Source organism: Tenrec ecaudatus, chromosome 15 (genome assembly GCF_050624435.1).
Source record: "Tenrec ecaudatus isolate mTenEca1 chromosome 15, mTenEca1.hap1, whole genome shotgun sequence".
In the NCBI taxonomy this organism is placed as follows: domain Eukaryota; kingdom Metazoa; phylum Chordata; class Mammalia; order Afrosoricida; family Tenrecidae; genus Tenrec; species Tenrec ecaudatus.
In genome coordinates, this window is record NC_134544.1 from 12,958,359 (window position 1) to 12,986,317 (window position 27,959).

The following is a 27,959-nucleotide window of genomic DNA, read 5'->3' on the forward strand; positions in this document are numbered from 1 at the left end:
CAATGGGAGAAAGTTTGAGTTTGAATCTTTTTTGATGGTAACAGAAGCATTTTATAGTCTTCCTTCCTGATTTTGTAGAATCCTATATTTGAATAAAGCAGATGCCTAAGCAGTGTGTGTGTGTGTGTGTAGATGTGTACGGATGTGTGTATGTGTGTGTAAGCATACATGAATCTGAATAATCAGCACATTCAATACGTAATATTGTAAAACAGAAGGTAAAATAAAAAAGAGGAAGACTTTCAAGGAGAAAGATTGACCTAGTGGCTCAAAATAGTCTCACATAGTTTGTGAAGATGGCAGGGGCCCAGGTAGTGTTCATTCTGTTGTGTATAGATAGGCTCAGGTAGTGTCTCATTCTGTTTTGTAAGATAGGGGCAGATAGATATTGGAAACAACTCAATGATGCCAAACCACAAGATGTACAAAAGATCATACAGCTAAAAAAGAAAAATATCTGTAATCAAGATTCTTGTCTGAAGGTGACTTTCTGGCCTTCTAGCTGAGAGGGAAGCCAATGGATGAAATGTCATCTTATGTTTATTAACACTGTGTCATATTATGTTTATTAACACTGTGTCATCTTATGTTTATTAACACTGTGTCATCCATGTCAGAGGTGCCGCTTGGTCTTTGACCAAGCTCCATATTTCCACTCCAATTTCCAAAAAGGCTAGTAAATATATCAACTACAAAACTTGTATCTTCTCCTGATGTCCAGAGGTTTTTCTGAAGCTCAGTAATCCAAACAACATGCCATTCCTGGAGGGCTAGAAATATTGCTGTTTGAACACAAAACAATTCGAAAAAAGATGCCTTTTTGCCATGACATAAATAAACTCCAGGAATTCTTGTTGACAATATAAGGCATTGAGGAACTTTCAAAAGCCCGAACGAAATCTCGCAGCTCCTGCAGATTCATGTGGACATGGGTTCTGTTCCTTAAATTTGAGTCGCAGACATTTCTATTGACAGAGTGACACAATCTTCCAGACATCTCCGGAGATAGATGGTGGTGTTTCCTCTTTCTGAAGAAGTGAGATGTGCTCCTTCAAAACTCGTTTCCACAATGCATTGTGGGTTTGCCCCCTAATGCACGACTGTGCCTCCTGTTTGCACAGATCACTGTATTACTCTGTATGTTTGCAGCCTTTTAGAGATAATCTTTTGCTTTCAACCAGTTCTGTTTACTTCCTAACATCAGTGCTGAATTTCTGCATGAGATCACTTGGCCAAAATGCTGACAGTCGAACGGAGATGAAGCAAAGTAAGTAAAAGAGAGAGATTCCATTATTAGAGGGTTTAATATTTAATAGTATTTCATTATTAAAACAAACATTTAATAATATGCCATTATTAAAACAAAATGCACCATTCGTTCTTTCAACCTTCTTTTGTCTGGAGTAATTTCATCCCCTTCCCCAGTTTTTTTTTTTGTTGTTTTTTTAAAGTCAGCACAAGCCAGTCAGCCTGCCTTGTGTAAGGTGAGAGATGGTAATTTCTCAGCTGAGAATATCACCAATTAAAGGGGATATATAAAGATGCAGTTAGCAGGAAGGCAAATTGTTTTCCTTTCCCTGCACTGAATATTGCATAACCTCTCTCAGGGAGGGACACCAAACGCCCACTATTGAGCGTGCATGAGGTTGTAGGCTGCAGACCTGACTGGTACTTAATGTGGTGTTACACAGCCAGTCCCACGCTGTTTCCTAGCTTTCAGAGTCAATTAGGCCACATAATGGCTCTGATGCCAGCTGGCCAACAGAAGACAGCTTCTTTTTTTTTTCCTGTTTTACCTCTATGACACCCTCCATCTGTGAACACTGAACCACTTCATCTGTGGAGTATGATGAAATCTAACACAGTGGGTTTCTGAGCACGGAGCCTGTGTGTGAGTGCGTGTGTGTGTGTGTGTGTGTGCCTGTGTGCACCAGCGATCCAGGTGGTGGGAGCTCCAGGTCAATGTTATTCAATGGCTCAGGCATTCCCTTTGCACATTGGTTGTGATGGCTAGTCTCCAGCAATAACTGGTATTCCAAGAGATGCTTGGGGCAGTCGCTGGCTATTTGACTCTGGCGATAAGGTACAGCCAATACGCACTTCCACAGTGGCTATTGTGAGTTGCTCTTAAATCAGCTCGCGTTCTTGGTGACCCCGAGTCCAGCAGAATGACCCTCTGCCTCGGAGCACACCATCCACGTCATCATTGGCGGGCCCAGGTCCGTGGTGATCCTAAGCATTTTCACTGGGTAATTTTCAGAAGCTCATTTGGTCTTTTGTTCTTGTTGTAGTCTGGAATCTCCTATGAGCCCCATCCACCCTAGGAAAATGTGTGGCATGAACTTCCCACATCTGGCAACAAACAGACAGAGGCCTGGTAGCCGTTATCCTCATGTTCTTCAGTTCTCCAGGTTAAGAATTATACTGGGACAATAGTCATATACAGGCTCACAGCTGAGTCACCCACTCTCTACCTGCCCCGTGTTCTCCTCCAGAGACTTTCTGGTATCTTCCTGGTCACATGTACAAAGGACGAGTTAGGAAGTTTCCCCATCCTTGCTTCTAAGGAGCATTCTGGCTATACTTCCTCCAGGACAGATTTGCTACAGCAATGGGTTACAAACAGGGCCAAGGGCAGCACATTGAGAAGTGGACGCAGTTTGTCCTGAGTCCCTTCTTGTGTCTTCTTGTCATGGCCTGTGGTGACTTTCTCCTCAATGGAGTCCTTTCTGAGAAGAAAGGCAGGTGTACGGACACGGGTGAATCAGGGTTTTGAAGTTCATTCACAGATAAAGTGTCTTTAATGAAGAATCTTTTGTGATTCTGCAGTGTCTTGCTGGGAGGCTTCTAGAGACAGGGTACTATTGCCACATTTCTAATTCTCAATTGCCAGGCAGCCCCCATGCAACCATTGGCTGGATACTTATTTGAATAACATCTGCTTATCTAAAAGATGGAATTCCAGCTGAGGATTCACCTAATCATTCAGTAGGATCATGTTTTACTGCTACCATCAGGTGACTGCTCCTCTTTCTTAGACGAAATTTGACTTAATTTTTACCTCCATTAGCATCTGAGAGTCAGAGATAATGTGCTGAAATTTCACAATGTGCCCGTCAATCCCTTTCCGCTCCAAGTGTCCCCATCCAAATCGAAGCCTTGGACAATAACTCTTCTGAAAGTGGCAATTCTCATCCTGGGACAGTCTCTTCTGGTGGCTAATAAGCAATTACACATCATAATCAAATGAAGGACCAGAAGAGTAATTAGTACCTGTGCTATGGTCTGTCCCTATTTATGAATTTGAAATGGGCTATGGAATCATCTTCATACCGCGGGGACCTCATTTGCATACTTTCCTGAGGAGGGTTTGGATGCAGTCCATTAGTATTTAGGAAGCCTTCAGAGGGTTCCCTGGACGTGCTGCTCTGAGGATTCAGTGTGGACTCAAAGATCCCTGCTCTAACACAGAAATACTCGTGAATAATGCACAACAGCAATGTGGGTGCAGAAATAATGACAGGTTGACATCCTTAGCTCCAAAATTCAAGGATAGACTATCGGGAAACTTCTGAATCAATGAAATAAGAGAGAGAGATTCCTGGAAGTTAAAACCGTCTAAACTATAGAGAAGTAACTCAAAACCCAGAGCCTTATGCATGGCTGGATGAGGGACTTCAAATGCATGGAGGCAGAATGGTAGAAAAAGAAGCCACCTTAGGGATTCCTGTGTAAGCAGCCTCTTTATTTAATGGAAAGAGCAGTCTTGGGTGGATCCCATAGCAACTAAGAAGCAGTCTTTTTTTTTTTTTAACTTCTCATCTACCCTACCTTTTCTGTCAATCATGCTGCATCGTGTTTGCCTCAGATCAAATTTATAGGTGACTCTTCTTTCACTTTTCTCACTAAGCTTATCTCTTTTTCTTGCTCTCTTTGAGTTTCACCTCCCCACTCCCACCCTCCCCCCCAAATAACCCAGCTTGGCATAAACTGACTCAAATGCTCAATCTTCATCTCTCTCTCTCTCTTTTTTTTTACATCTCAGCCTTTCCTATTTTCAAACCTCACTTTACCTGATCAAAGAATATGTCTCCACGCCACAAAATGATCTTCTATTTATCACTGTCTCATTCCCTTTTGAGGAATTAAATAATGCATAATCCAGCATTAACAGAAAACCTTTTGACAGATGACATTGCCATTGGATGTTTGCAAGTTAATAAATACCCAGGAAATTAAGTTTTAATTGTGGCAATTGATTCCCCATGGAAGGCAAGCAACATGGAAGTCTGTGCTGAAAGTATCATTTGGTGAGTCGTTCAAATGAAACTGCATCTTTTAAAGCTACTTGACCGCTTTTCAGATATGTGAGCAAAGGGAGAGGGAAAGGGCCTCAGGGTGTAGGAGCCAGCTTTGAAGGGCCCCATCTGAGGAAGAACCAGAAACAAGTCTCTGGAGCATAATAAGAAAAGCATAACGTAAGAATCCTTGTTGTTCTTGGAAAGTTCTTTTCGCTCATCATCGTAAGTGTTTTGTAGCACTTTCTTAGTACCCTTTTATGTCCTAGTGTATCCACAGTTTGGGGTCCCTGTATTCATATACATGCTGTTTTTCTCTTGAAAAAAATTGACAAAATCTTAAGAGTTTTGTTATTTCTACTTATGTGGCTTCAAAACAGTAGCTTTCTCATTTGCTGAATTTTTGTATAGTGCATTTGTTTTGAATGGTCTTCATTTGGCTCCTAATCACTTTTTAATTTCAGTTCGATGTATTTATTTATTTATTCGTTTATCTATTTATTTATTCGTTTGTTTATTTGTTTATTTATTCCTCCTACCCTCATAGTATTGATACTCTCATTATTGGTCCTGAGGGGCTTATCTGTCCTGGATTCTGTGTGCCATGAGCTCTTCTCTGTCCAGTGCACATGCTTGGTCTAGCTGGATTTGTAGTATAGAGCTGGGGTCTTTATAGTGGGATGGAGGAAGCATTAAAAACTAGAGGAATGCCGTGTTTCATTGGTGCTATACTGCATCATGGCTGGCTCCTCCTTTCTTTGTGACCCTCTGTTAGGGGATGTCCAATTGTCTATAAATGGGCTTTATATCTCCATTCCAAACTCCCTCATTCCCATGGAAATAGTCATTTGTTTGGGGTCTTCTCATGACCTCTTTTGTGATCATGGCAACATTCTAAGCTCCTTAAATCCCACTTAATCATTTCTTCTTTTTTGTTTATTTAATTTTTAGATCATTTTACTGGGAACCCTTACAACCCTCGGTACCCTCCATACATCCAGAGTATCTGAAATCTTCGTACATATGTTGCCATCATGTTTTCTAGACAATTACTTTCTATTGAGCCCTTGGGATCAGCTCCTTTTTTCTTCTTTAGCTGCATCTCACTATCGTGTTAGCATGTTTTATATAAAAGAACATCATTTAGCGGTAGCATTAGTAAGGAGGCTTAGAGATAAACTCGTTTAAGTATTAGTTTATTTAAAACTGTACTTATCCTGCTCCCCAAAATATCTTTTCCTCTGCTATACCCATTCTTGGCCCTGGTGAAATATCTTCATGTTCTAGTCTGACTTCCATTGTTGCTTTAGAGAAAGAAGTATGTTGTCAATCTGATTTTCAATACTTTGCAGAAAGCAAATCTCTCTCAAAGCTTTATATCTGAAAAGTATTTCCTCCATCTTGTATATGAACCAGGGAGTATCTACATGTCTATATCTTTTTATTTATGCTACTTGGGGTTTGTTGTGAAGCTGAGATGGAAGACAAAGAGAATTCATCAATTCTGGTGAGTGCTCAGTAACTATCCTTCCAAGCACTTCGTATATTTAATTCCATCTTCTCATAGACCTCTGACTATAGGGATCTCAGACATCCTCATTTGATCCTCTGTGTTTTTATGTTCTCTATATGGTCATCTCTTCTGTCACAGTGCTTTGCATGATATGATTTGCCATGCCTTCTAGTCCATTATTAATCTGCTAAACTATTTGTAATCTACTATGTAGGTCATCAAATATGTCTTTGAAATTTTTTTTATTAAAAAAACATTTTATTAGGGGCTCATACAACTCTTATCACAATCCATACATATACATACATCAATTGTATAAAACACATCTGTACATTCTTTGCCCTAATCATTTTCTTTTTTTATTTTATTTTTTTTAATCTTTTTAAAAAATTTTTTTTAATTTTAACAATTTATTAGGGGCTCATACAATTCTTATCACAGTTCATACATATACATACATCAATTGTATAAAGCACATCTGTATAGTCCCTGCCCTAATCATTTTTTTCTCCTCTTTTCTTTTTTTACATTTTATTAGGGACCCATACAACTCTTATCACCATCCATACATATACATACATCAATTGTATAAAGCACATCCATACATTCCCTGCCCCAATCATTCTCAAAGCATTTGCTCTCCACTTAAGCCCCTTGCATCAGGTCCTCTTTTTTTTCCCCTCCCTCCCCTTTCCTCCCTCCCTCATGTGCCCTTGGTAATTTATACCTCATTATTTTGTCATATCTTGCCCTATCCGGAGTCTCCCTTCCCCCCTTCTCTGCTGTCCCTCTCCCAGGGAAGAGGTCACATGTAGATCCTTGTAATCAGTTCCCCCCTTCCAACCCACTCACCCTCCACTCTCCCAGCATCGCCCCTCACACCCTTGGTCCTGAAGGTATCATCCACCCTGGATTCCCTGTACCTCCAACCCTCATATGTACCAGTGTACAGCCTCTGCCCTATCCAGTCCTGCAAGGTAGAATTCGGATCATGGTAGTTGGGGGGAGGAAGCATCCAGGATCTGGGGGAAAGCTGTGTTCTTCATCGGTACTACCTCACAAATTTTTATTACAGTTTTTCATCTCAAGGTGGTTTGTTTCAAATATGTCAAGTCTTTGGTTTAACCTATAGGATACCCTGATCTTACATTATTCATCCCATGCTTCTATTCTTCCAGCATACACTGATTTCATAGTCAGTATTCTAAAGACATCATTCCCAAATTTGAAATCTTTGTGGGGATATTTCTCCGGTGCATTTTTGTTCATGATGTTTCTCAATCATCGTACAGCCTATACATGCATATGCAAATGTGTGTATACATATATATTAATATATGCACAGACATTTGTGCATATATCTACACATATATATTTGAGTAGATATAGTTTTTCATGTGCACATAGGTACTTCAATTTTAAAATTTTTAATTGTTAAAATGAATCATGTTTTCTTATTTGATTTTGAAAAGTGTTGATAGAGACCATATCTTTGCTGGAACTTCATTTCATAAAAGAAAACAAAACAAAACGTTGAGACTGTCTTCGGCAGAGATCATTAGAAGTGAGTTTGCCTCTGTTCTGTAAGTAGGGCATGATCAAGCTCAGTCGACCTACCATTCAGTTCTCCTTGCTGAACTGTCTGGGCAGCAGGCAGCTTCTAGTCTTGCTTGCTCCCTTGGATCTGTGCTCTGTCAAGGACAATCTCCTTGCTTTCCTTTGAACTCAACCAGACTTAAAATTAGCTTTGTTTTGGCTTTAAAGGAATTCAGCCAACACTTGTTGGTGCTTTAACACAGGCTTTTGAAGACTCTTTAGTTTACTAAATGGCTTTCCACATAGCACATTGATTTCACCTGTCAAGTCTCAAATCGCATGAGATGCATGTCTTTACAAACACATTCTCAGGTATCAAATGTGTCCTTTTACCCCAAGTCTGAATGTAATGTAAAATTCTGATAATGGATAAAGACGTACATCCAATGTGTGTTTGTGCCATCCTTAAAATCTTCCGTGAAACAATGATGTCTTTAGCAATATATTTGTGTGATAGCACATATTACATTTAAAATAACTGGAACATATAGGGAGTAATTTGTGGAGGAGCAAGCCCTAGGAGAGCTTTGATTACAATCCATTCTTGCCAAGTCCCAGCCCTGTGTGCTCTTTTCCTGATTCAAATCAAATCCTATACTCGGTAAACATAGTAGCAGCCTTTCAGTAAGTCTGCGTCCGCACACCATTGATCTCTTTACTCCTGAGAAGTGTGTGCCTGAGTTCCTGAATTACCCTTGACGGCTGTTGTTTTGCATCTTCTCTGGCCATAAACGTTATGTTACATATATTTAATCTCGCTCTTTTTTTCAGGTAAACGAGGGTATACATATGAAATGGAGGACTGGAGAGTTGTTTGGATCCAGAGGCAGCCATGAGTGATTGGTGAAGGTCAATTGGTCAAGAAGACTGCCATGGGTTAAACACAATGACAGGAGACAGAAGAGAACATCTGTCAGGTGATGCACAGCTGCGAGGGTTTGCTGGTCTGTTTGTTGCTTTTGTCTGTTTTTAAGGATAAATAAATACACCACGCATTATTAAAAGTAAATTAAATGACACATTTATTGAAATGATAACTAAGAAAAGTCAGAGGGGAAGTTGGAGAGCAGCAGAAAGCACACCCCAATGGGTCTGCAAGCAGGAGAAGGTCTTGTTCATCAACGGCACTGCTTTGTATTCCCTTTCTTCTCCCCATTGAATGATTTTTATGATGGGACCAAGATGTCACTCATTATCAATTGCAACAATCATATAAATGGGAAGAATTTGAGAAACTTTGCATCCAAAAGAAATCTGTTTGTAAAGAAGAAAACTGATGAGAAAATGTAGAAAGGCGGAGATTCACGCTGGCATCATAATGTTTCCGGAGATTGACCAGCCATAGTCACTCCATCCCTCTAGCACTCCACAGTGTGGATGGATGCTTGAGAAAGGCCGCTCTACATCAAGACAGAGATGTTTAGAACCAATGTGGAAAAGCATATGAAATATGGGTGTCTAGAAACTGAGATATTTAATCAGACCCTGTTGCAAGCAGGTCCAAGTTCCTGAAAGCTGGAGAAAGCTTGTCTAAGGATCACGCGCTACTTTCTCTGTTTTCATTGTTTAAGGAAATTGACACTGTCCTTTATATTGCCCTTCATGGAATTTAAATGTAAAATTAAGGCAAAAATAGAATAAGAGGGGCAGAATATATTTTCCTCTTGCTCTCTTTTGTTTTCAGATTGGTAACCCAGTCCATGTGTCCATCCAGTGCTTCAGTCAGCAAGGCAAAGAAAAATGCCAAATGACCAGCCATTGTTGCTGGAAGGAGCCATGAAGGCACAAAGGCAAAGCGTCTGGCTCTAAACATAAGGGATGGTGGCGAGACACCTCCAGTCACTTCTTGGGGGAAAGACGTAATAATCTGCTTCCATAATAACGGACACCCTTGGGAACCCTGTGGGACAGTTTTATTTGTCCCGTAGGTTTGAGATGCTGGCAGTGTTTTGGGTTTTTTGTTTTTGTTTTTGTTTTTGCTTGTTTGCTTTAGTCTCTTGGGTCTAATAAGAAGTAAAGGGAATGTGTTCCCCCAGAGCTGACAATCGAGTGCAAAGATGAGAAATAGCAAACTCTTGTAAAGAAGAGAAGAGTGGAACTACACACGACCCTCCATTCGATCCGGACTCTGAGTAACTCCGTAGCACAGAGTAGATTTCATAGAAAAACTGTAACCCTAGGAGAGAGCCTCATCTTTTTCCTGTGGAACAGCTGGTGGTTTGAAACCGCTGGCCTTGCAGTGAGCAGCCAAACTCCTAGTCCACTATGCCACCAGGCTCCAAAGAGAGAGAGCAGGGTAAGGTAATTGATGGATGGGAAAGCAACTGGTAACTACAAAGCCTCTGGGAGCAAAGAAGACAGAAAGATACTTGATTAATAAGGAAGATCAAACCAAGGAAATGCATAATGCAAAGTGTATTTCAGCAGGGAGCTAGTTAGGACCAATCCCACAAGGTTGCTGTAAACAAAAGCCGCTGTGTGTAAAGAACACCTGGGCAGGAGTGAAAAAGAGCCTAGCCCTAGTTGAGGTGTGAGCATCTAGCTTAGATCCCAAGGGGCTTTGTGCTCCCACGAGGAGCACACATTAAATTCGAGGATGATGAGGGGCCATGGAGGAATTGCCAGCGAAGGATGTCATTTCATCATCTCTCCCTCATTATTCCTTCAGGCTCAAGAGTGTTGAAAATGTTTGGTCCGTAAATTGCCATAAGAGTATCAACCCATCTTTAGTTCTGTAGCACATAAAGTTTGACTCCCAAGGTATAATTTGTAAACGAAATGATATTATTCTTAGACAGTGTCCTGGGGAAAAGAAAATATTCACCGTATCTATCTCAAAGTGCTGGGATATGAGAAGAAAATCTAATGTACTGGTGCTGGGAAGATTACAGTGCATCTGGTAAATATTTCTCCAGTGTATAATTCCCTCCTTGGATGAGTTTTTACCTCGATTCAAACTACAGTCCACGGTAGCCAAAGGAAAAGAGAGTACAAATTATGGAATCTTTCAGAAATAAATGAAAAATGCTATTCTACAATGAAGGCAACTGTCTCCTACTCTATCATTCCTCTCATCTCCTGAGATGGTTGGGGGATGACAGCTTTGCTAAGAGGGCATTTCCTGGTAGGGCCACGGTCTGCTGAAATTGAGCTATTAGGAAAACAAATGATTCTCTTTAGCATCTTGCGCTGGCATAAGGCTTTATGCAACTCTATTATGCTGCAGCAACTCTTGACATGCAGAGGCTCTTCCTGAGAAGTTTAAAAGACAAACCGGTGGCAACAGTGACCACGTGTTTGCAGTACCAAAGGTAAATTATCATAAAATAGCATCTACCCTTGATTCTCCTTGACCAGCACCAATCGCTCCTTCTCGATGCATCTCTCTTCCTTCATAGAAAGCATTGACTTTTTTAAAGAAACATTTTATTAGGGGTTCATACAACTCTTATCACAATCCATACATATACATACATCAATTGTATAAAGCACACCCGTACATTCTTTGCCCTCATCATTTTCAAAGCATTTGCTCTCCTCTTTAGCCCTTTGCATCAGGTCCTCTTTTGTCTCCTCCCTCCCTGTTCCCCCCTCCCTCATGAGCCCTTGAGAATTTATAAATTATTATTTTGTCATATCTTGCCCTATCTGGCATCTCCCTTCACCCCCTTTTCTGTTGTCTGTCCCCAGGAAGGAGGTCACATGTAGATCCTTGTAATCGAATACGCTTATCCTGTTATTTAATTATATTTTTCATTGAATCTACTTATTTAAAATCTGATATAGACCACCATTAGATGAAATATAGAAGGGGCCCCAGTGGCATTCTGGTTGAATGTTCAGCCACTGAAAACCAAACACCAAACTTATTGCCATCGAGTCAATTCTGACTCATAAACACCCTCCAATGGCAGGATAGAAACTGCCTTTGTGAGTTCCCAGGAACGTCACTTTTGAGCTGGTGGTTTCAAACTGCTGACCTAGCGGATCACAGTGCAATGTGTAACCACTGCCCTACCAGGCTCCTCTAGCCAGCTGCTCGCTGAACATTGAATCCATCGAATAGAAGCCACCCGATGGTTCTGGGTTTCTCCAGTGGGAGAAAGACGTGATCACCCATTGCAGTCCAGACACCTTTTAGTGCCCTTCCACTGTGTCATGTGGGGGTGTGATGGTCAAAATTGGCTCAATGGCACCTGACAGCAACAAAGACAACACAGAAACGCATTACAAGGAACCTGTCATGTAGGTATGAGTCCCTCAATTATATATTTTAGATACAAAAAAATGGTGTCTGAATATTCTCTGTTATAAAATAATTACTCAAACCCTGGTAAGATTACTCTCACATCACTTTGTGAGTACAGCTATATTTAGTGAAAAGAAATAGCTGCCTTCACACTTAGGACTATTTAGATTGAGAAAGGGAGTGAAATTAGTTACCCTGCAGACCAGGACTCACAAAATGGATCAGCAGTAAGAATTTGAATCGAAAGAGCTACATTGCCTGTGACCAGAACATCTCCTCTATATTCATACCCCCAACCACCCCACATTCAAAGCAGAAGAGGAAAGGGGAAAGATATTCAGTGTTTAAGTCAGGCATGATTTATCCAAGACCCAAAAGCTCATCACAGGGGTTCAGTACACCTAACATGTGGCAGAAGGGACTGTTCTCACCAGCAAGCTCCTGTTAAAAATTCAAGCAAACCAAAAATTACAAAAACAGATTTTCTGATTCAGCAATTTTGACGATGGGACCCAGTGATAGAACCATTGACTGTGCTGGTCTGGCTGATGCGAGGCCATCTTTCCCAATCACAGTGGAGCATGTTTGACTCTCTTAAAAAACATGCTTGTGAAACAGTTCTCCCGTTCTAGATGTTTCTTGACATCGACGCTGTTCCCTATGATTAGCAGCACCAATCTCTTCAGATTTCTTGAAAAGGTTCTCAGGATAAGTTTTTTTTCCTATCGCAATTTCCCAGGGAAGATTTCCCCTAGAGGTCAAAATGAAGACGAGGGAATTCAGCAACATGAAATGTTCGGGGGACAGAAGCATTGACTCTGGACTGTGAGAGCTGCCTACCTTCCAATTGTTGGCTTGCTGCAATTTTGTCTTATTTGCATTTTGTTTCCAGCAAACTAAGACACATTTCATGATAGAGGTCTTAACATTAGTTATCATGAATGCCGAGGTTTTTCTTTTTCTCTAAAGCATCTCAAAGCACAATGCTCTTTGCTCTGCTATCGGATGTTTCATAGGAAACTACATGGTACTCTAGTCTAACCCACAACTCAGGAGGGAGCTGTCTGACCAAGTTTTCTGTCACCTTCAGCTCTGCAGGCAGATGCCTTCCCAAAGCCTTCCAACTGGGCTCCATGGAACGCAGCAGTGGGGCCAAATATGCAGAACCTCCTACAACATCCATATGAGGGGGTACCCCCTAAGAAATGGAATTTTATTTTCAAAACAATGTATCTTAAAAGTTTCTACAAAACAACCTTAGCACCTTCAAAGTACTCTCCATTACACTTAATACATTTGTCAAATCTTGGAAATATTTTTCAAACTCATCTGTTTGGATGGCTGACAGCACCTTTGTCATCTTTTCCGTCCCCTCTTTTATATCATCAAATCACTGTCATTTCATGTCCCTCTTCATTCAAGGAAATGAAAATAAGTTGCATAGAGGAAGGCCAGATGAGTAAGGTGCATAGGTTAAGAAAGGCATGCTGGTTTTTGTTCAAAATTGGCACACTGCCTGTGTGAGCAAGTACATTGTCATGGTGGCAAAACCAGTCCCCCTGTAAGCCACAAATCAGGCCTTTTTGTCATACACTGTAACAAAATCTTTCAGAAACTAAATAGAAATCATGATTAACAGTCTGTGGTAGTTATATAATCATTTGTCAAATTGAGGATTAAAAGTGTAGGAGTGAAGTCTAGCCTATCAATTTGGAGATAGCCAATGAGACTTCTGTGTGGGCGTGGCCTTCTCCTGAGAATTCTGGGAACTGCTGTATTGTTTTCTTCATTGGAGACAGGAGACATTTCTCTCTCTCTGCTCACTCCCTGGAAGACACTCTCCTGAGAAGACACATGGAACTACACTAATGCCCTTAGCTGGGGAAGCCACATGGAGACCGCTGCCAGTGCTGAGATGCTTACACCCGCCCCTGGGCCAAAAGAATTTCTACCCACTTGCCTGTGCTCACCACATTTGGCATCATTGCATGTGTTTCATGAGTCTGAAGAGGACTTTATAGATTGGTTTTGGACATATGGGCTCATATCGGACTTTAGGGCTTGGACTGGACTGAGTTGGGATATTTTCTTAATGTACAATTAGACTTTATATAAAACTGCAGGTGCACATATGAGTCTCTATGAATTTGTTGCTCTACTCTTCCTGGATCAACACAGAGTCTGACATGGTGGGAAAAACTACAAATGCACTCTCCCACTCACATCAAAACAAAAACAAATGAGCATTGTCTTGATATTTGATTATACTTGAAGAGCGTTGGGAGGCAGGTAAGGTGACTATGGCATCTTCCACTGGCTTGATTGATGTTTGCTTTCAAGGTTGTAAGACTAGCACCATGTCTCATCACCAATAATGACCTTGGAAAAAGTCTGGGTCACTTTGGAGCTATTCTTCTAAAGCATGGCATGATTCTACTCAACCTTGTTTTGCCTGGTCTGTCAGAAACTGAGACAAAAATTTTTCAGTGACCCTTCTCATTCTCAAATTTTCTATTAAAATTTGCTGAAATGAGCTTCAAGATGGTCCAGATAACTTCCCTATCTGCTCAATGGCCTGTTGTCATTCGTTGAGCACAGCTACATAAATTTTGTCCACATTTTTATCTTTTGAGGAAGTTGATGGACGTACAGAGCCAGGTTTGTGATCAATCAACATTTCTCCTTGTTTTGAAATGAGGAAACCATTCATACACTTGAATTTTTACCATGGTGCTGTCCTTATAAGCTGTGTTTAACATCACAACAGTTTCTGTGGCATTGTTCCAGCATGGGAAGCCAAATTTCACAGTTGCACGCTGTTCTCTTGTCAGCCATCACAAAAAGGAGGGTTTCAACAAAAGTGATTTTAAGAAAAAATTCACTGTGACCTGAGAGAACCTTCCCAGGTGATGCCTCTGGTTACAATAACTCAAAGCAAGTTGCTGGATGCTTGCCTTGTGGAAGCAATGTGTACTATGAAATCTCCACCCAGCTTAGCTATTTTCTTAGTATTTTGGGTGGTACCACCCATATATGTGTACCCATGTTCAGGGTGAATCATGAGGTAAGTAAATAATTTTGAATGTATAATGGACTTCCAGAAAAAAAAACCTGTCAGGGAGGAAATACAGTTGTAATACTCCTTAACCCAGAGAGGACGGCAACTTTGGCTCACATATCTTGGGCATGTTATCATGAGGATCCAGTGCCCAGAGAAGGACATTATACTTGGTAAAGCAGTCAGTGAAAAAGAGGAAGACCCAAAGGAAGACGTATTGACAGTGGCCACCACAAGGAAGCATCAAGCATCAAGGATAGGAGTGCTTGCGAGGAAGATGTAGAACCAGACAGCGTTTCCTGCTGGTGTTTTATCAAAAAGCAGTTATATATTAATGAAACACCCCAACCTAATCCAACTCAAGTCCGTAAGTCTGATACTAGTCCATATGTCCTTCTTCAGACTCATGAAGCCACATGAAAGGCTTCAGAATGCAAGAACATCACTGGCCTGGTAGGTGCAAAGTATTGTGGATCCAATGACAGTGGATCCAAGACTCATGCAAGTGTTCCAAAAGCAAGAAATATATACAATTCCACATAATGAATTGTAGACATAATCCATGGAGTTTCTTCACAGATCCCCCAGCTCAGCATCTGTTCAGAGCCGGTCCATATGACAGAGTCTGACAGTATTTATTGCTTGTCCAAGAGATTCTTTTAATGATGCCACCTTCTTGGTAGATTTTTAACATCTTTAAGTATTGTATTTTATGTCAAGCTTTGGAGTTGCTGGATCTGAATAATTTTGTACAAATATCAATTACATGTTATATTAACCGGCACTCCTTCCACCAATCTTTAATGATGGCTATTATTAGATTGGGGACATGCCTATGATAAGAAATAAAAAGATGTGAGTGACATGTTTCATGACCTCAAATAACTTTAGGTGCTGGGTATCAAATTCGAAAACCTTTAGTGTAGGAAAGACCCATGAGGCTCATCATTTCCCTCGTTCTCTTCACACAAGAGATTCTTTAGGAGCTGATAAGTCCACTGCTCTTCTAGAGGTCTCTAAGACATCAGTGACAGAAACGACATACAAACTCAAGACTTCTGGTTTCCTCATTGGTGCACATGAATGTTTTACACTTTCATTTAACACACATTTTTCCCTATTTTCATCATTATTTCAGAAGTAGTTTCTGGTGCAAAAGTTGAAAATAAAAAGTGGTCACATAAAAGGACATCTGCTCATTCCTCACTGATTGGCATGGATAGGTCCTACAGATGAGGTGCTATGGAAAATCAGCTCTATTAGAGAATTGGGGACAATGCATTGTCTTTAGCATGAGAGCCTCTCCACCCGATTGGTGACTGTCCTTCCAATGCACCAGGTGCATCTTGAGATGGCACAGCAGGCACCCCTTCTCCATCATACCTTCCTGATCATCGTGGAGCCCATAGGAATTGGGTAATGATGGTGGTAAGGTGTTGTTCACAACTCCTGCCACCCACCTGGTTCGGGACCTCTCTCGCTCTTCATTCAACCCAGTTCTGCAACTCCACACTGCCCCCTTCCCTCTCCCTACCTCATGACTCCCTTCCCAGCTTGTGCTAGTACTTTGGGTCCTCATCCAGTCTTCCCCTGCTGCCCTGTAACTTCACTTCATCCTACTGACCCTTCATATCCTCTGTCTAGGCCAGGATATTGCAGAAGATTGGGATAAGGCATCTCATGGTCAGTCACATGCACTGCTCATGCTTGGGATCCCTGGTCTATCACTCTGGACACCCTGCAGAGGGTGCCCCAGGTCCAGCTGTCACCCTACATGAGGCCCTGATCATTGAAGGCACCTCTTGAAAACTTCTCAAAGTTGTTGTCAATGAGAAATGTCAGATACTCAGAGAGTCAGTGAATGAGGAGTAAGTGCAGATATGATTTTATTCTGAGGCAGAAAGCTTAGTTACACAGGAGCTCACCAGGAGCCACTCTCCTCTGAGGCACTCCCCCTACTGGACAGAGAGTGCTCCGTTCCTCCTCACAATGCCCCTGTTGTGCACTGCGAAGAGATTATTTGTATTATGCACAGCATCACTCCTCCTTGAACCTTGAAGGTGTCTTTTACACAATCAGACATAAAAGAAGGTAATTCTCATAGTGCTCCAGGGAGACGGGAAAATATATTAAAAATCATGGAAAGGCGAAATTACTGCTGGTGATGGGGGAAATAAGATTTGTTACAAGTTTGGAGTCTACACAACAGCTATGATATAAATGTCCCTATGTTCTAAAGACCCTCCTACAATATATCTATGCATGCCCATGTTCAGGGTAAATCATGAGGTCAGTAAAGAATTTTGACCGTATTATGGACTTCCAGAAAAAAATTTTTCAGGGAGAAAATACAGTCCTAATACTTCGTAACAGAGAGAGGATGGCAAAACTTTGTCGCACAGACCTTGGGCAGGTTATCATGAAGGTCCAGTGCCCAGAGAAGGACATTATAATTGGAGAGTCAGTGGAAAAGAGGAAGGCCCTCAAGAAGATGTATTGACAGCCCTGGGAGTGCTGTTGGTGATTGGTAGACCACTAATCAAAAGGGTCTAAAAAGACTCTCTGATGATGATTCCTTCCCCTTCCAGACTGATTGCCTCTGAAACCCTGTCTAGGGTCTCTCTGCATCCTAGTCAATGTCACAGCCCTTGGTTTGTTTTGGTTTATTGTCATAGTTAGCAAAGATTTGCTATTTGGGATTTATCAAGATGCTTTCCTTCTACAACCTTTCAACTTTTGCAATAAGTAGTACTTTTCCACTCCTTAAGAAACACCGTTTGACCCAGGTTATCTGAATCTCAAGACAATGTAAATCTAAGACACCACGATTCCTAAACTGAATAGGAATTATTCCCAGTTACAAAGTCAGAAGCCACGATTTGAAGATCTGTTGAAATATGTTGTTTAGAGGGGAATTGCCTTTTAAGGAAGGTTGCATTCCTGGTTCAGTTAAATCTTGCAACTTTTAAGAAGTGAAAATAAGTAAAATTTGAGGAATAAAGAGTCTCAAACAGGCCACAAGACCAGTTGACAGTGATGGATCTCCAGGATCAACTTAAAGGCCAAAGCAGCACATTTTCATGTTAGGCTTCCTTTTTGAAATCGTTAGTAATAAATTTTGTGCGGATCACTCACAAAGGCTTTTTTGTAGTGATCCATTTATAAAAATATCAATACTGTGATTCAAGCTGAAAGACTAAATTGGTTTACTATTTAAAAAAAACTATCTGGGGGAAATATGTGTGGCTAAGCTAGCATTTTAACAATAACTCAAAAAAATAAGATACCCTAAAAAAGCCGATTTACACTCTAGCGACTTGATGACAAATATGTGACTAGATAAAAGCAGGGGTACAGGGAAGGAGGGCTGGTGGTATAGTGCTTGAACACTTGGCTTACATGTGGCTGTTTGGCGGTTCCAATCCACCAGTCACTTGAAAGATGGACATGGCCGTCTGCTTCCTTCCCATGGACAGCTTTGGAACTCCTGTGGAGAAGTCCACCTCTCCTCTAGGGCTGCTGTGCATCTGAAGCAAAGAGAAGGCACAGGCCAACAACAAAAGGATGCGTGGAGCTTCAGATGGAGAATGGGGCAGATAAGAAAGAAACAAGAGATTAGAGCTAGCCAATGCAGAGTTCCATTTCTATATGCCAATGGATTTAAGATATATGGTATGACGTCACTTATAATTTAAATATGGACTGCTGCAACATGGCCATGCTGTTTGGCCCAAAACTTGATTATCTGACAAAAGGAGAGGCCGCTGATAACTGCTTCCTTATCTAAAATATGAATCACATATATAATATATAAAAAATATAGTAATATATAAGAGATGTGTAAGGTTTGTTATGAGTGCCAGGACTCCAGTCTATTTTTTTCATAATTTATGAGGATGTATCTCAACAATGAACACTTTTTATTGCTAAGCTTCAGGGTGAATTGAATGTTCAGATAAATGTAAAAGGCCCGATACAGTAGGAGCATTGGGATTCTGATTGTCTTGAGCAGAAACTGCCTCAGAGAGAAAAATGCTCTTAGTCATAAGGACCAAAATCTTGAGGACCAAGGTCAGGAGGACCAAAGCTTAAGGAGGTGTCCAAGAGATCTGTCTGTCCAAAGAAAGAAGGATGGTAAGTGCGTCCAAGATCTGTTCTTGGGCCAGCACAAGGACAAGTATGTTGGGGATAGTGGTGAAGACAACAGAGATGACAGGTGGTTCACATCTTGTGGACTTCCTGGGAGTGATTTCAGGACAGCAGTCTCCACAGAGGAGCAAGAAACAGGTGAAAGTATCCATGGGATGTGTGATGAGGGCTCTCAGGGGAACTTCTCAATGCAGACACTGCACTGGGGCACATGTGGGACATAGCTTCCAGAGGGCGCTGTGCCCCTTCACTTTGTGGAGCCCCTTCTGCATAAGTCACAAAAAGCCAGGTGGCAGATAAGCATGGTAGCTTGCCAGGTGGGCTACAATGACATCCTTTCTTGAAGAAGAATTTCCTGAGTTTGAAACTGCAGATTCCAAACACAGAGTGACTCAGAGTTTTTAGCACAGTTAAATTAAGCAACTTGAGTTCACTGAAAATTTGTGAATCCAGAAATAAAGTGAAATTTGGGGATTCTGTCTTAAAAGGGAAAAGGAGGTAAACACACAACAGACAAAGCCTTTAATATATAAAATTTAAAAAAAACAGCAAACAATTCCAGGAAACAAAGCCATAGTACAAGGGAGATGCAATACCTAAAGAAAATGATTAAGGGGTATTAATACTGGTCTTAACATCCTGTATCATAGAGAGAGAAAACAAAAGATGATCAAAAAGTTGCCATAGGATAAGTTCTAACTCCTAGTGCTTTCATACGCTTCAGGGTAGAACTGTACTCCACAGTGTTTTCAATGATGAAATAGTAGTAGTAGTAGTAGTAGTAGTAGTAGTAGTAGTAGTGGTAGTAGTAGTAGTAGTAGTAGTAGTAGTATTTAAGATCACCAGAATTTTCCTTTAAGAAAACTCTGTCAGAGTTTCTCAGGAATGTTAGCCATGTCCCGTTTACAGGCATACCATTCTTCTAATATGCTATGGAATCTTGATTTTCCATACCAAACAGCTGACACGCAGTTTTTCTTACAGAAATCTAAACAAATCATGAACTATAAACATATTTTAAAATCACAATATCCCTAGTGACCGCATAAACAGAGAAGTCAAATGAAAAGCTACATAAATAACATGAGTTCATGTCCACATGTCCACGGTATGAGACAATAAATAAAGGAAAGTTTGCAGACCCGACATACTCCAAGGATAATGCCAATGGCAATAAGGAATGGTGGAAGTGGTCAGAAATAAGACTATCCACACTTTCTTGGGCCGTGGAGGAAGGGGGTACCACTGAAAGAATTGCACTAATATTTTAAACCCCAAGTAAAGAAAAATCCCCTGAAGTTTTCTTAAAACCAAATAGTCGTTTTAGTTTAAATCACAAGACCTGTCTCTTTAGAAAGGATGATTTAGGAAGAATGGGATCAATGAGACAACAGCCACTGGGGAGACTGAGTAGAGACACAGGGGGTAGTGAGTCTGTATTGATGGGAGGGACAGCTCAGGAAAGGAGGTTAGAATGCTCCGACAACTCAAAGAATGGGGTGAATGTTATTGAATGATACACGTAGAAAACATGGAATCATTGTATGCTTTGTTTTTTGTATTGTCAACAACATCAAAAATGAACTCTAAGCCTGGTTCCAATGAGGCAGGAGAGACACAAGCAGTAACAAGGGAACTCCTAAACGTATTGGTTTGGAGGAATAGAATGTGGATGCGAGAAAGAACTGGAGGGGAAACAGTGGATAAGATGACACAACCTTGGGAAGGATGGTTGTGGGAGGAATGGCCTCATGGATTATGTGATTTGGATAGTTGATTTGAAGGCAATGTGAACTCTTATTTCAGGATCATCTTTCATCTACCCTTGCAGGGGAACAGGAGCCTGAGCAGGCAGTGATGACTCTTCACATGATGAATGGGTCTTCCAGTTCAATGGCTGGTGTACAAGCACAAGAGACCCTAGTTATCGCCTATGTCTTCAGAAGGCAGGCTTCTCCTACCCATCAGAGATCAGATACTCCATCGCACGTGTCTTGTGATCAATTGTTTGCCCCGTTTTATCCCCCCTAACTCTTGGAAAAATGACTAGAAACATGTATCAAGGATGTATATTTTTTTCAATGAAAGGAAGAAAACATTAGTGGGTTTCCTAGGACATTTTTTCTCCATCACCACTATTCAAATGCATTGGTCTCCTTCCATCTTCTTTATTCAATATTAAACTTCCACATGCATTTGAAGCCAATGAAAATACCTGGCTTGGGTCAGTTGTGCCATAGCCCTCCAAATAATATCATAGCTTTTCAAAAAGCCCTTGAACGAGGTCTTGTGCAGTGGATGTATTCAATGCAAGGTGTCTTTTGATCTCTGGACTGCTGTTTGCATGAACATTAGTTGTGGACCCAAGGAGGACAAAATCCTTGACAACTTCAAAGTTTTCTCGATTTATCATGATACTATCGATTGGTCCTGTTGTGAGGACTTCCGCTTTCATTGTATTGAGGCAAAATCCATACTGAATGCTGCAATCCTTGATGTACATCTGCAAGTGCTTCAAGTTCTCCTCAAGTTCAATAAGCAAAGTTGTGTGATCTGCATATTGCAAGTTCTTATTACGCCCTTCTCCAGTCCTGAGGACACATCCTTCTTCACATAATCCAGCCTCTCTGATGATTTGCGCAGCATACAGATTGAATAAATATGGTGAGAGGATACAACACTGGTGCACACCTTTCCTGATGTTAAACGATGAAATATCCCCTTGCTCTATTGCCACAACTGCCTCTTAATCCATGTACAAATTCCTCAGAAGCACAATGAATTGTACTGGAATTCCCATTTGTCTTAAGGTTATCCATACTTCGTTATGATCCACACAGTCAAATGGCTTTGCATAGTCAGTTGCACACAGTAAACATCTTCTGGCATTATCTGCTTTGAGCTAAGCTCCATCTAACATCAGCATTGATAGCTTTTATTCCATGCCCTTGCCTTAATTTGGCCATTGCCTCTGGCAGCTCCCTGTCAATGTACTGCTGCCACAGTTGTTGGATGATGTGCAGTAAAATTTTACTTGTATGTGAAATAGATTGACCCCAAAGATTATACTCCAATTTGATAATACCCATATGCTGCTTTAGATTTTAAATTCCTGAGCACCAAGTTTGCAGAATGCTCTGGTTTCCAGTCAAAACTGACTCCACGGCACCCAACAATTTCATCTACAATAGGGTATCCCAAGTTCATGTATGAGCCTCCCCCCACATGAATTCAGCACGGATCAGAGAGCATTGAGTCCATTTTGAAAACTCTTCTGTCCCCCATAATATTCTAGTCTCAGTAATTGCCCCACACTTGATCCTATAGTCCCATCTCTGGTTTTGATATATTGATCTGCCACAAATCATACTCTTGTGATAGCTTCCTTTGCCCTGCTATGTTCTACTGAACCTCTGAAAACCACTGGACACTATTACAACCTGAGCTAATGATTGCCCTTCTCAGAATGACAAGGCTTTATATTTTTGTTTTCCTATTTAAAACTTAATAAATGTTCCCTTTAAATTATATTTGAGGTTTCTTTGTACCCTGACATAAAGCTAACTGGACCTCTTGAGTGTGAAAATTTGGCTAATAACTTTGCTGGAAGGAGCGGGGAAAAGAGAGAAGGTAGAACAAGTGAGGGAGCGAGGGATCCATTGGTCAGCATCAATTTTATCACATGAAAAGGAAGAGGCTGCCTAGAGATTCTGTGCCCAGCAGGATATACTTGATCAATGTGAGTTTTAGGCAACTGGGCAGGTAGGCAAGAAGAACAAAATCACAAAATTGTAATCATTCCAAATGGGAGTGTCAATGCTTTGGTCTAAGTGCAATTGTGGGACAGAATTGACGGAACTCTAATGTGAAATAATGGAACATTTAATTGATATGAACTTGTAGTACTACTCGTGGTAATATAACTGTCTGAACTATAATCACAAGATGCAGAGAATTGAAACTAGACTAGATGAATATGGTCCCTGATGTTTCAAAATTTTCAGGGTCTATAGACTCAAACTGGGGAAAATTCAATACTGATCCATAGTTAAAGATTCCTTACAAAAAAATGATTGCTCTGAGTTATGAAGGCAAGGTTTGGTATAATAGAAGCGATTCACTGTGGAAATAGAGAAAAGCACCACATTTTCTCTCTATGCTAGATTCCGCCTTTTACTGAAATGATGGGAGACTTAATTCAGAAACCAAAAAGCCATACAGTTAAACTACTAGTCATATGCTTTTCCACTATATAAATGATAAAACATCTGCATTTATCTTGGAGCCCTGGGGGTGTAGTGGGTCACCTATTGGGTGCTAAGCCCTTGGTCAGCAGTTGAAACTACCAGCGGCTCCACACTAGAAAAATGGGGCTTTGTACTTTCATAAAGATTTACAGTCTTGGAAATCCAAAGGGGCAGCTATCTTCTGTCCTATAGGGTTGTGAGTAGTCATAATTGACATAGAGAGACTGGGCATGTTACTGCGAGGTATCTTTGGTGTCTGTTCCCACTCTTTGCAACCTGATAAAACGCCTTCCCTTCTGCACCTCCTCCCACTGTTCCTCACCACTCTGGCTATGTTTGAGTTCATCATAGCATCCATCTTGTCAAGGATCTTCCTCTCGTTCGATGTCCTTCTACTTTAACAAGCTTGATGTCCTTTTTTCAGGGACTTGTCTCTCCTAATAATGTGCCAAAGCACGTGAGGCAAAGTCTTACCATCCATCCTCAATTATAAGAATCATTCTTTATGTATTTCTCCCCAAACAGATATGTTTGTTCTTTTGGAAATCCATATAGTACTTTCATGATTCTTTGCCGGCACCATAATCCAAATCCGCCGATTCTTCTGCTGTCTTCTTTACGCAATGCCCAACTTTAATATGCATGCGAGGTGATTGAAAATACCATGGCTTGGGACAGGTGCATCTAATTCTTCAAAGTAGCATCTTGGTCTTTAATACTTAAAAACGTATTCTGCAGCAGTTACCCAGGACAATGTGAACTCTGATCCCATGATTTCTGCACTCATGACAATTGATTGTGGATCTAAGCAAGGTAAAATCCTCGACAGCCGAGACCTGAAGATGAGCAAAAGTGGAGACTTGTATTAGAGGCAGAGGAGACAGTGGTTCCCTCATGGGGTAAAAAATCAGGAAAAACTTCAAAGTCATGGATCTTATCTCACATACCAGAACTGGCCCCATGACTACATCTCACCCTCAGGACTATACCCCCCAGAATCCCTTGCTACCCTGAAGTTCCAAGAAACTTCTTGGAGCCTTTAAAAAGTTGGCATGGAGACACCGGCAAGAAAAGCCTGATTAAATCAGCTGGATAGTGCTTCCTTCCTCCTAGGAATGTCTAATAAAATTGTCCAGTGTTTTGTGTATTTCTACAAGAACAATTGGTTCTCTTGGTAAAGACAAGAACCCAATTCCAGTAACATATATGTGGTGAGTTGAGCCAGGAAAAAGAGGAGAACTGAGGGGGAGAAAGTGCCATTCTCCTTAGTTCGGATCTGAATCTTACCCAGATGGGATCTGGTCTGAGTCTTACACAGGCAAGCAAGATGAGCAACTGCCTCCCCATTCTGACCACCACCCTTGAAAAACAATCACCGCTCTCAAGTTTATTGTGTTGGCAAAGTCGAATTGCCTCTGTGAGTTTCTAAGACTGTAACTCATCACGGGAGTAGAAAGCCCCGTCTTTCTGCAGCAGAGTGGCTGGTGTTTTCAGTGTTAGCAATTGACCACCATGGCTCTCGAGTTGCTGTCGAAATCTCGAGTTGCTGCCGAAATCACCTTTTTAAATTCTGCATCTTATGTGGAGAATCCAGTTGGATCCCAGATGGGAGAGAACCCACACTGGAGAGGTTTTCTTTTCTCTTTCTTTCGGTGTAGTTTCTGTGTGTCGTGTGATACTAATTGGAAGACCCAGTAAGGGTCTAAAGCAGGGGTTCTCGACCTTTCTAATGCCGTGACCCTTTAATACAGTTCCTAATGTTGTAGTGATCCTGTATGTGTACATATCTTCATGTGAGCGGACCCTCCTGGAGACAGATAGAGGACTGGTGTCTTGGTTCCTAACACCATCAGAAATTAGGTCTTAGGCAATGCCTGTGAAAGGATTTGAAAGGCTTGTTTGACTCCCAAAGTTGACATGACCTCCAAGTTGAGAACCACTAGTCTAAAAGATGACAGCAAAGGGTTCTCTAGGTCTTCAATTTTTCTGGGATTCGGGTTCTTTCCCTGACAGACATCCATAAATCCTAATCAGGGTGAAATTATTTTCCTTTTGGCTGTGAGCTTGGTTTTCTTCAGAATCTCGCTTTCTTGCCCTTGAAAACCAGGTTTCTATTCTCTTGTGCTTATTCTGAAGTTACTGGTTTTCCACTTCTTTTGAGAATGCTGATTCTCAAATGGAGAAGAGAATGTTGAATTTGAGAGTTAAAAAGATGGAGGTGACTGTAAGGTATAATAAGGAAATAAAGGCAGTGAGTGTGGTCCGTTTAACTCTTCACCATGACATATGAAGTTTTATCACCTACAGATAGCTTGTGTTTTCCAAATCTGCTAAGACATTTGACCAAAAATTTCTACAACAACAACAAAAATACTTATATTAGACTTTTAGAAAATTACTATTATCTTGAACTTTGAGCCCATGAGACGAAACCAAGATTTCTAGAATGCTGAAAAGTGAAGAATTCATGAATTACAGTTGGGTCAAAAATCATCAAAAACAGAAATTAGCCACTGAATATATGAAATGCTTCTTTAAATGCTGTATGTACAAATATTGTGGCATTTTAAGAGTAATCTTGTATATAAGTGTTAATTTAGAATAGGTTTATTATAATTCAATCTATACTCCAGTCTGATGAAAAGCTGGTATCCTCAAAATGTGACAGAAATCTATCCCTTAAAGAATCTGTCTCTGCAAACACAGGTGCAGAGTCCTGGTGGCTTAGTGAGATGTGTGTTGGGTTGCTAACCACAGGTCAACTGTGGGATCTACCACCCACCCAGATGAGGACTTCTGTCCCCAGGGGGTTGTCACTTTCCAAAACCCAGAGAGAACAGTTCTACTCTGTCCTAAGGGGTAGCCCTGAATCAAATTGACTTGACGGCACTGGCCAGAGGTCATTTTCAAGGAGATGTGAGACGATATCTCAGGCCTACTTTCCCTGGCAGCTTTGGGGCAGGTGTGGCCTTTATGAGAATTTTCTAATCGTCACATGTTAATCCTTACTGCATTTGGCACTTTGATAAATCCCAGAAGTCCTGCGGGAATCACGGGGAGTCAGTCTCTCAAGCCTGCTGTTTCCTTCTCTGGTTCCCATCTCTTCAGGGAATTCAGCAATAAACCAGAGGTCGCAGCTTTTAGCACCTGCACGTGGCAAAGAAGTCACTCTGAAGGAGGAGTGCAGTAGAGACATGGGCAGGTTTCTCAAGAGTCCAGATATTTAGGGCTCACATCAGAAAGGTCGAGGGGGTGTGGTGACAGCAGCTTATGGGTCATACAGCAAAAGAACCAGTTAATTCTGCAAACCTATGTTTGAGAAAGTGACACCTTCGCCAAACAAGGTCTAAACCTGGACAGAAGAACAGAGGAGCACAGGCCCCTTCCACAATCCCGATTCTCTTTCAGATGGAAAACCAAAAGTCATTATCTCCAGACACATTCTTAAGAACTACGACAAGTTTAATTTCCAGACCCGAAAAGGGTAAAAAAAAAAAAAACAAATTTACTTCCACTATGCTTTGTAACAAGTTAGGCAGTTAGGAATTTTGACCTAAAAAAAATGATCTAAATTATGATAGCAAACTAGTTGCCATGAACAAGACTTTCATGAGAATTTAATTTCTTTTATAGAAAGGCTTCAAGAAGCCACAATTCCGCATTCCAACCTGGACAGTATATCCAGTGAGTAGAAAAACAAACTCACTAACTTTAAGTTGATCCCAACCCAAAATGGCTCAATTGGAAAGGGTAGGACTACCCCTGTGCAAGTCTTAGACTGCAAGTCTTTACGGGAGTAGAAAGCCTCTTTATCCTACAGAGTGGCTGGTGATTTTGACTTGCTGACATTAGGTTTAACAGCCCACAGCATATTCACTATGCCACCAGTGGGAAAGAGAGTGTTAAAACATACACTTAAACTCAGTCTACCACACCCATCAAAAAGAAATTACAAGAGTTAGGCATAGGTCCGGCAAACCTATGTATATTTCTAATGCATTTTTGAGGGATCAGGGGAGTGTGGTCTGCTCAAAAGAAAGAAAACAAACATTAAATAAAGTCTTGTCTGTGTACCATCAAACCTGTTCTTTGCAGATTAAGGGACTGAAATACTACTTCGCATTTAAAGCTGAAATGCCTACTTGTTGTCAGATATGAGGATATTCCAAAATCCTCTGAAGTTTTGGACTCCATTTGGATTTCTATTATTTCCAAATTTGCCTTAAAAATTGGGTTACTAGGTCTATCATACATTTGCTATCTCTTGTTTTAATACTTCCTTAATATCCTCTGCCCCAATCCTGCAGGTGATCTTTGCCTTATTAAATAAGTGCAAATAGTCTAATATGCTGCAAAATGACCAGAAAGAAAATCTCAGGTATATCTTTCTCAACTGAAGAAGGTCAAGTTGCTGACGGGGCAGCCAAATCATCAAGAAGAGTGACCGTGGAATCCAGGCACCTTCCTGAATCACAGATCAGTCTCCCTTCTGATGGGTGACTCACCTGAAAGAGCAATTTGGTGTTCCCCTACGTGGGGCTCATTATATCATTTCATCTAAAGTCATGTTAGTTACTCACTGAGTTACTTTTGCTTCTTCAGACTTTATACTCCCATGAAGATTTACCATCTTTGAAACCCACAACGATCCATCTACTTTGTCCAGTAGGGTCACTATGACACTATGAGTCATAAGTCCATGACAATGAGTTTTGGAACTACATAACCTCCAACTTGAGTGAAGGGGTGGAGTCTAGCCTGTCAGTCAGATCATAGCCAATGATGACTCTGTGTGGGAATGCCCTTCTCCTGAGGATTCTGGGAACTCCTGCCTTCCTCCTTGGAGGCG